The following is a 10,497-nucleotide window of genomic DNA, read 5'->3' as shown; positions in this document are numbered from 1 at the left end:
GGGACCGTGCGCTCGAGCTCTGCGTCCACTGAGAACATGTCCGAGAGGGGGGGGGGAGGGAAGGAGGGAGGGAGGGACAGGCCGCGCAGCCTGGACTCCCGCTCCTGACCGTTGCTATGGTAACCAGGCACTCCCTTCCCTTCGGCCTGGGCGCGGGCTAACATGGCGGCGCACGCGCAGATGCCGGAGGAGGAGGAGGAGGAGGAAGTCCGCTGGCGCCAGATTGGGGCGGGTTCACCCCCGCCCCCACCCCGCCCAATCGGGCGTGTTTTGCGCGCGTGTGTGTGTGTGTGTGTGTGTGTGCGCCCGCGCGCGGCGTTGCGTGAAATACCGCGGCTTTAAGACGGATTTTTTTTAAAAAAATGAAACCTGCCGATTTTTTAAAAAAAAAATTTCCTTTTCGTGATTCTTGTACGCGCACGGTTTCCAAAAAAAAAAAGCACTGACCAAAATCGGGTCACTCTCCTTAACCCCTCCCCCCCCCACCCGGGGCGTATCCAGCCACAGAGATTGGGGCTACTTTTGGGCTCGTATTGGGCGGGCTTTCGGATTGCGCGCGCGTGTGTCTGTGCGTCTGTGTGTGTGTGTGTGTGGTTCAAACGGCTGGCGAAGCCTGGGCGGCTTTGGGCGGGTCAGTCACGTGGGCAGGACCGGGGGCGGTCCATCCTGCGCCTCGGCGGGTGTGAGGTGCATGGAAACGGCGGCCGTTTGGGAGGAGACTCCGGGGGAGGCCGAGACGCCGGTTGAGAGAGAGAGAGAGCGAGAGCTGCCGGTGAGTGGTGACCGCGGGGAGATGATCTTGTTTTACATAAAAATATATTACACGCACACACACATATATATATATATATTATATATCACATATGATGACCAAAAAGTCGTGATACCTTTTTACGATGTCTAATAAGTCTTAAATAAATTATGTTTTTTTTGTGTGTGTTTAGGTAAATAAGAGTAGTTATCACGACTTTTTGGTCACCGCGTGTGTGTGTACACACACATATATATATATATAAACACACACACAAACACCTCACAGCGTTGCCTTTTAATACTCGTCTTCCTTGACTGACAAATGCCGGTGACGGGTTCCGGCCGCCAGGCGGTGTGTGTGTGTTTGAAAATATAAATATATATATATATACACATCCAGACACATATATAACTGTATATATATATATGTGTGTGTGTGTTGGATTGTAATGGCTGTAACTGTCTGCCCTCACATGTGGTGCTCGCGGCCGGGCGGCCCGGGCCGGAGCGGTGTGTGTGTGTGGGGGTGTGGGGGGGGGGAGGGGGTTGTGTGTGTGGGTGGGTGGGGGGGTTGTGGGTGGGGGTGTGTGTGTGGGGAGGGTGTGTGTGTGTGGGGGGGGGGGTTGTGTGTGTGGGGGTGTGTGTGTGGGGGAGGGGGTGTGGGGAGGGGGTGTGGGGGAGGGGGTGTGGGTGGGTTGTGTGTGTGGGACGGTGTGTGGGTGGGGGGGGTGGTTGGGGGTTGTGTGTGGGTGGGGAGGGGGTGTGGTTGGGGGTTGTGTGTGGGTGGGGGGGGTGGTTGGGGGTTGTGTGTGGGTGGGGAGGGGGTGTGGTTGGGGGTTGTGTGTGTGTGTGTGGGGGGGAGGTTGTGTGTGTGGGTGTGTGGGGAGGGGTGTGGGGGGGGGGTGTGGGTGGGTTGTGGGTGGGTGGGGGGTTGTGTGGGTGGGGGGTTGTGTGGGTGGGGGGTTGTGTGTGGCTGGGGGGTGTGTGTGGAGGTGTGTGTGTGGGGGGGAGGTTATGTGTATCTGTGTGGGGAGGGTGGGTGTGTGGGGAGGGTGTGGGGGGGGTTGTGTGTGTGTGGGGGGGGTTGTGTGGGGAGGGTGTGTGTGTGTGGGGGGTGGTGTGTGTGTGTGTGGGGGTGGGGGTGTGGGGGGAGGGTGGGTGGTGGGGAGGGGGTCGGGGGGGAGTCTTGTTATTGTGGTAAACGCTCGGTTCTTCTTCAACGTTTATCGCGCGAGCGTCAGTCAGTCAGTCACCGGCAGCGAGAGGGAGGGGGAGCCTGCAGGCGGCCCGGGGCTGGTGCTCCTCTAACTAACTACACTAACTAACTAACTAACTAACTGGAGGGTGGCCTGACCCCCCCACAACCACCACCGCTCCCCAGGGTCTGTGCCACTGGGGAGGGCTTGTTAGTTTCCTCATCGGTTTAAGTGTGTGTCTGTGTTTTTATATATATATATAAGTGTATAATAACCGAACTTGTATGCGTTTTCAGGTAAGGATGATGATGATAATAATAATCGTTGCATTTGTTATATCGCCTTTCGAGACTCTCTCTCAAAGCGCTTCAGGATGTCCTGTAAAGTGACTGTGTACCTGCGGCAGCCAGTTTGCGCACAGCAGTGTCCCGCAATCGCCCACGCTATGAGTGACCGATTTTACTTGGAGGATTGTTGGCCAGGACACCGAGAGAGAGAGAGAGAGAGAAACGCCCGTCTCTTTTCGAATAATGCCATAGGATCTTTAACATCCACATGAACAGGCAGGTGGGACCTCAGTTTAACGTCTCATCCGAAGGACGGCACCTCCAAGACTGCAACACACTCCCACCCCCCCCCCTTTCCCCAACCCTACACCGACATTGGAGTGTCAGTTTCGACTGTGATTCCAAGTCCCGATGAGGCTTGAACCCACAACCTTCTGACCCAAAGGCTGTAGTGCTACCACTGCACCAGGTTGACACACATTTAAATTACTCGCGCATCTCTAAATCGACAGCTTTAAAGCCAGAGCAATATTCTGCTCGTCACTTAACAGCAACAACAACTTGCACTCATAGGGGAGGGGAGAAAGGGGGCAAGGTGGAGGCATTGAGGGAGTGTTCTAGTATTTCGGGGCGTAGTGGCTGAAAGCGCAAACTGCGATGGTGGGGCGAGGGTGAGAGGGACTAACCGAGGCCGATGCCAGTTGAGCGGAGGTGCCGGGCGGTGGAATGGGGAGTGAGGAGGACGGAGAGGTAGGGAGGTGCAAGAGAGTGAAGGGAATTGAACACAAGTGTGAGGATCTTGAAGTGTGTGGTGTGTGCAGCCACATCTGGAGGAAATAGTCTTGCAATTTGTGTTATCAATTTTAGAGGATGAACGCAGGTGGGGGCGGGAGGGCAGGAGAGGGTATCAAGCAATTCAATTTATGTCAGTGTCTCTTCTGTGTAGAACTAACCTTTTTTAAAAGGTTCAATTTGCAGTGGTTTTGTAATCTATTTAGTCTCGGGTGACTTAAAAAATAACCACTAGCGAAAGTTTGGTGCGCTTAGTATTATTAGTATTATTTTTAAATCCCTTAAAAAACGATGTTATTGTGAGACAGTTGGGACTGGGTACAATTCTGTTGCAGTTTTTTTTTACCCTTAAAGGTCCAAGATTTAACAGGTCTCCTGAACTGTGTTAAAGCTGAACAAGCCTGTGAAGTTCAGTCCAAATCTGGCATGCTAAACACGAGGTGAGCATTTACAAGATTAGGCTAATTTCTAGTATAACATCTGTTTTCTCACAGTGCATTTTAGTTTCTTGCTGTAATGTCTCAATATAAATCAAAGCAACATGGAGCTTCTCCTCAGTTCTGGTAATGCCTTTGACATTATTTTATGTAATGCCTTAATGCCAAATATTTTGAATACCAAAGTTGAAGCTTTGATAGTTTATTGTAAAATGTTACTTTCTAACACTGCGGTGTCTGATGAGTATCCAGAATATCTAGTGTTTTTGGACTGAGTGAGATGTGCAGATGTATATGGTTATAGTAATCTGACAATAAATGTTTAAAATGTTTGTTTCCAAACTGTTACAAATTGAAATTAACTTGCTTTTTGCCATGGTCTAATCTTTTATGCTCCAATTGGTCTGAGAGGAATTGTTTAGTGTTTATATTTCAGCTCTACATCAATAAACAAACAAATTACATGGGTAGCTATTAGAGTTGAAGTTTGTTTACTGCCACAAACTTGTGTGCATGCCACTGTGACTTATTTGCACCTTTTTGATATTTTATAAATAAACAGTAAAGCATTGCCCAAACATTCTTAAACTGTCACAACTAAATACAATAACCAGTTCATCACTTCAAATGTAGAGTATTCGGGTGGGGGGGATATGAATCAAAATCAATTGGTTTGAGACTACTATCTCGCAAGCTTCATGTTGCTTGTGGAAAATTGCATGAGGCTCATGGTAAGAAATTTTGTGAACCTGTCCTAATTAAAATAAATTCTGAATTTAAAGTTGAAAGCTCGCTATAGAGAGATACGAAGAGTGCTTAACATGTCCTCTGTTGCTGATGGTCCTTTGTTTCAACAGCTGAGAAGTAGAGTAAATATTTTCTTCCCTCCTCAATGTGACTGTGTGTTGCAATTTTTGCGGCTGGGTGACCAGACCAACCTGTTTTAAGGCCTCTACACATTGGTCAGAAAGCATCTGTTTGGAGGTGAGAGAGAATGGTCTGTGGATGAGGCTCCTTATTACCACTCTCCTTTTATGTGTGGAAGCAGCTGGTTTGCGCTTGTGGCTTGCTGTGCACAGCTGAGTTCTGCTGTGTTGCAAATACCAATGAAATCCGAGTCTTTTAATGGTTTGTGTAATCCTTGCTTTTTACCTAACTTTTTGATTGATCTGATTTCAGATATTTTAGTTGATTTAGTCCTATAAAGTTTACGAATCTCGAGCTTGCTGGTGTGACAAATCCTGGTGTTGCAGCTGTAGCCTGTCCCTCCTTCATGAAATATTTGAAGTTGTTTAGAGTTCTGCCAATAATAAACAAAAAAAATGCTGGAAACATATTGTTCATTCTCATGTTGTGCATCAGAGTTGCAACAAATGAGAACTTTTTGTTTAGGAATATTTTGACATCTTTGTACACCCTTTGCCCCAGCGATATTTCCTAATATCTATTCGGCAGAGGTTCAGTGTAACTGCAGTAATTCATTTTATAATATCTAATATCTCCTCCAGCTTGCCAACTTGAAAATATTTCAGTACAGTATGTACACAGTGTTTCACGCAGAATGATAATATCAAATGCAAGGATATAATGCAGCCAAATTTCTTTGTCCTTATCTGTTTCTTGTTAAATTGTCAAGAAGGTATTTTTTTAATTATTATTGCAGTATTTAGAATAACAACTAGTGGTAGAGTTTACAGCTTCTTTTTAAGATTGTAATCTTAATCCAGCATGTGTAATTTAATGTTCCAAGGAGATGCACATGAATAAATGCCAAGTGAAAGAAAGCTTCTATTGCGAGGCAACTGTTTGACAATATTGGGCCTAAAGCAGTTAATAGATATTTTTAGCTATTTTGGGGTTTGGATAATTCATTCAGAATTTCATGCTTCTGAACTTTGTTGCACTGCCTGAAATATATGCAGGGAATTTCTGCATTTGTGGAAAAGTTTTTTAAACATTTCAAAAAAATCAATACTTGATAGCATTTGCACTTTTATGGGAGTTTAGTTTTAATATTGCCGTTGGTGCTTTTCAGAGTAAATGGAACAAGATCTCAGCTGTGATAGCCTCAGGGTGCTGAAGAGCCGTTCCAATTGAATGGGCTACGAAGCATCATGGAAGAAAAACATGTTGAACGTTTTTTTTGCTGGAGTTAATCTGAAACCAATTGCTCATTAGGCAGGAATGGTGAGAAGCAATCCCTCAATAAGTTGGAAATGCTTGTGCGTGCTTTAAACATTAGGGTAAAATGGTAGCATTATTTACCAGCTCGGAAATTTCACATTCACTTTGATCCATGACAAATGTGTGTTGGGCAATTTTGTTGAACAAACAGTCACTACACTTCACATTAATAAATTAGAGAAGTGCTTCGGGATGTTTTAATTTTTTTTCCTTACTCCACACGCCTCTGTTTACCTAGCAGTAAGTAGGAACCTGGTTGTTAGTGGATTGGCGGATCACTTTTCCGGGGGAATAATTCCTTTTTTAAAAAAAATTGGTCATTCAATCTATAACTGTTCACACGATATAACATAAAGTGTAATATCTGTGGATTTGTCTGTGAACAAAAGACGAGATGTTCTCCACCTATATGCTCTTGCAAATAATAATAATCCTTGCATTTGATATAGAACCTTATCACGTCTTCAAGAAGTCTCAAAGCGCTTCACAGAATATACTGTAAAGTGAATTGACTGTATATTTGTGGGCGAGAAGCGGCAGCCAATTGCGCTCAGAAGTGTCCCACAAACAGTCGTGGATTAAAGTGACCAGTTTTATTTTTTTCGAAGGATTATTATCAGGCACGTGGAGTAAGGAAACCTGCCAGGAATCGAACCCAGGTCTCTCGCTTGTGAGGCAAGCGCTACACTGAGCTACAGGACTCCAAACATTGTCTGGTGTTTTTATTTCATTAGAAAGTGTCCGAGGTGCATGCTAGGTGCATCATCATTGAAATCTAGTATTCTGCATCCTCCTGTTCTTCGGTGACCTGTCATCCTATGTTTGATTTTAATCATAATTTCACTGCCTGTGTCTTTTCTTTCCACTTTTGTTCTCCTACACCCACACTCCATCTGGTATAATTAACTTCAGCTTTATTCCTCTTCCCTGGTTATTGCTCATTCTTTATTTCTCCTTTTTAATACTGTTTCCTTCCACAAAGCAAGAATACATCTAGGACAGCGGTGGTCAACCTTTTGCTAAAATTTGCCACAGTGTAAGCCCAAGCCATATCGCCGTGCCACTAAAAAAATTGATAAAATTAAAAATATTACTGGAAGAGAAATACGCATTTATTAAGAAATTCATAATAAAATATCAAACAAAGTTATTTAATGAGGTTTCTGAATTTGTTTTTTGTTCGTTATATACAATACAAAATTAAATTTGTATGGTGCCTTTTACGTCGCGAGGACGTCCTAAGGCACTCACCAGTCACAGACTTTGGAGGGCACGGAGGGTAGGAGAGTTGCCGAAGGCGTGGTCGAAAAGGAGGGGCTTGAGACATGCCTTGAAGGAGGCAAGGGAAGGAGCAAGGCAAAGGGAATGTGGGATGGAGTTCCAAAGGGTGGGGGCAGAGAGGCTGAAGGCCCAATCACCGATGTAGGGCGGTTAGCAGGTCACAGAGGTAGGAAGGAGCATGGCTGTGGAGGGCCTTGAAGGCGAGAACGAGGATTTTGAACTCTATCGTGTGTAGGATTGGGAGCTGGGGAGAGTGGGGGTGATGGGGTCACGGAGCCTGGTGCAGGAGAGGTCACAAACTGCAGAATTCTGGATGATCTGCAGCTTGTGGAGGGAAGAGTTGGGAAAGCCGACAAGCAGGGTCGAACCTAGATGTGAGGAATGTGTGAATGAGGGTTTTGGCGGCCTGAGCGATGAGGCAGTGGCGGAGTCAGGTGATGTTGCAGAGGTGAGGGAAGGCAGAGCGGATCATGGCACGGATGTGGGGTAGAAAAGACAGTTGAGGGTGAAACACGATGCCAAGGTGGGATGGAGTTCCAAAGGGTGGGGGAAGAGTGGTGGAGCAGGCCAGGTGGGGATCCAAATATCTTCAATATTTGGATTCAGTTTTCAGTCAGAAAGTTGGGGGTTCAAGCCCCCCACGAGTTGGGTGAGTTGGAGCTCACAGTCCATGTTGACTCACCAGCTCGCGGCTGTTTGCGGAGACATTGCTGTGCTCAAAATTGGCTGCTGCAAATCACACAGTCACCCACCTCACATCCCACAGGAAGGTGCGGCACTGAGAGCGGGGGTCTGAGATCCGGCTGCACTTGTAAACCTACCGTCCCCTCTGCGGCTCGGCCTTCCTCACTGGCCTGAACCACACATGGCTCCTGGTGACCCTGGCATGGAGGGGCGTGGGGGGGGGGGCAGCAACTTCCAGACAGTGGCATCCAGTCATAAAATGTACTGTCCAGCTGCCGGCCCATCTCAAACCTCCCTTTCCTATCCAAGGTTTTTGAGAGAGCTGTTGTCTCCCAGCTTCGCTCTTTCCTCTCCTCCCACTCCCTCCATGAACCCCTCCAATCGTGTTTCCGTGCTGCCCTCAGCCAGGAAACTGCTCTGGTCAAGGTCACAAACGACATCCTGATCATGTGTGACCAGGGCTCCCTCTACTTCTTCGTTCTCCTCGACCTTTCCGCTGCCTTTGACACCGTGGACCACTCAATCCTCCTCCACCGCCTCTCCTCCCACCTCAACCTTCAAGGTTTTGTCCTTCACTGGTTCAAGTCTTACCTTTCACACTGCCTCCACTTGAACGCAGCAAATGGCTTCTCCTCCAGCCCCTGCACGGTGTTCCTCAGGGCTCTGTCCTCGGTTCCCTTCTCTTCACCCTCTACATGCTCCCCCTTGGTGACATAATCTGAAGACATGGGGTAAATTTCCCATATATGTGGATGACACCCAACTCTATCATTCTGCCTCCACCCTCAACTCCAGGACTGACTGCCTGTCCGACATCAACTCAACTCCAGCAAGACCGAGGCCCTCCTGATTAGCTTGCGCCAGTGCCTCCGCACCTCGGGTGCTGGCAGCATCAGCCTCCACAGCTGAACACTCAACCTCACTAAGCCCGTCAGGAACCTGGGTATCTTTTTTGACCCTGTCCTGTCCTTTCTCCCCCACATTCGTGCCATGATAGGCACTGCCTCCCACCACCTCCGCATCATTGCCAGACTCTTGCCACTGCCTCACCCCTCAGGCTGCCGAAACCCTCACCCACGCATTCGTCACATCAAGGCTCGATTACGGGAACTCCCTCCTCATCGGCCTTCCCAACTCTTCCCTCTAAAACTCTGCAGCTCGTGTACTCTCGCGCACCAGGCTCCGTGACCCCATCACTCCCACCCTCGCCCGACTCCACTGGCTCCCCATCCCCCAAAGGATCGAGTTCAAGATCCTCGTCCTCACTTTCAAGACCATCCATGGCCTTGCCCCCTCCTATCTCTTTGACCTGCTGACTCCCAACCAACCTGCCCGCTCCCTCCGTTCAGTGGGCTCCGGCCTGCTCCATGTCTCCCGCCCGACCCGCCTTATCGTCGGTGACCAGGCTTTCACTCTGGAACTCCATCCACCTCGCTTCCTCCCTTGCCTCCTTCAAGGTTGGTCTCAAGACCCTTCTCTTCGATCGTGCCATCTCTCTGCTTTCCCTCACCCCTACACCTACACCTCATGCTCGGGCCCCGACACCTGACTGTTCAGCGCTTTGGGACGTCCTCCCGACGTGAAAAGCGCTCTATAAGTGTAATTTTGTTGTTGTTCCGTGGCGTGTTGCCTTGGGCTCGCATGCCTAGGATATTACAAGAATGCCTATCTAGCATATTACAAGAATATCCCTTCACTCTTTAAAGCATTTTAAAAAGAAGTTGAAGGTTGCTAGGGTTCTTTGCTATTATTCTTGCATAGAATTGAGACACCTTTCGTCTAAATGTATATTGCAGAAACAACAACTCGCATTTATATAGCGCCCTTCATGCTGGACAGCGTCTTGAACGCTTTGTAACAAGACTATGTTGTGTTTCTCAACTTAATCCAGTACTTAAGAAAAACAACAGTTACCTTTGAGTGGATACTGGAGATATGTCATAAAATGGAATGTAAATTTTAATCTTTCATTGTATGCAATGTATACATAATTACTGAATCAGTATTCATAACTTGGTTAGGTTTTTAATTTAAAAAGAAGCTATTTCCATGGGGTTCTCATTAATAAAATCTATATCTTCCTTTAGGCGACGAAACATCATTTTTTATTTAACTACAATATGAAAGCGATTTCCAGTCAGTTCCTTTTTTAATGAATCACTGAAAAAATAAAAAAATTAAAAGTGAATTTGGTGAAGTACTCAAAAATGCAAATTATAGCCGAATAGAATAAAATAGAAAAATTAATGAGTGAAGCAGAAAAGAATAAGGAAGCATTATGCATGCTGAACAAAGTGAAAGGTATGAATACTTCATGAAAATTAAATGTTGTACACAAACATTCTGCTACAAAAAGGCTTAGAACATGCTTTTGCATGCAATTCCCCACAAGGCCAGTATTGAATCTCAGATTTGCCATTGGTGGATGGTACCAAGCCGACCGAGGTCAGGCATGTCTACCCGAGAGGAATCATCGATGAGAAATAAACCAAGTAGCATTTATGCCCTTGAGTTTAATCTTTCATTTCTTAGGCAAATATCACCGTTTGCCAAACAGTTTGTTGCAGTGCTTAAATCTATGTAGCTCAACTATTCATAATGTGAATATTGCTCCAATATCTGACAGGACTCTTTAGCGCAACACCTGCACTCCCGATCCAAAATTCAAAAAACTATTGTGGCGTGATAGACTTCTTGTCTCCATCTTCATCGTCTTTATTGCAATCTGTCTTTTTGATCAATTCAACTGGGATCGTTGCTTCTCTGAATTTACCTGTCGTTTTTGCTGTCTGTTTGCCCCAGCCCTCCCCCCTCCCCCAGCCCGGCCCTCAGCTCGGGTCCGTAACCCTATCTGTCCAGCGCCTTGGGACGTCCTCCCAACGT

At 46.9% G+C, this 10,497-nt stretch overlaps 1 protein-coding gene across 4 annotated transcripts in view; it reads left to right on the top strand.

Annotated features, from left to right (window-relative positions):
* Nucleotides 1–621: 621 nt before the first annotated feature.
* LOC103177351 (ecto-NOX disulfide-thiol exchanger 2) overlaps nucleotides 622–10,497 on the top strand; it is a 142,049-nt gene continuing 132,173 nt past the window's right edge. For all 4 annotated transcript variants that reach the window (XM_007891491.2, XM_042340611.1, XM_007891477.2 and 1 more), the window contains exon 1: nucleotides 622–772. The gene's annotated coding sequence lies outside the window, so the exon portion shown is untranslated. The remainder of the gene's footprint in view (nucleotides 773–10,497) is intronic.

The sequence above is a fragment of the Callorhinchus milii genome, unplaced genomic scaffold (genome assembly GCF_018977255.1).
Source record: "Callorhinchus milii isolate IMCB2004 unplaced genomic scaffold, IMCB_Cmil_1.0 Scaffold15, whole genome shotgun sequence".
In the NCBI taxonomy this organism is placed as follows: domain Eukaryota; kingdom Metazoa; phylum Chordata; class Chondrichthyes; order Chimaeriformes; family Callorhinchidae; genus Callorhinchus; species Callorhinchus milii.
The sequence above is the reverse complement of the archived record's forward strand: the minus strand, read 5'-3'. Positions and strand labels throughout refer to the sequence as shown.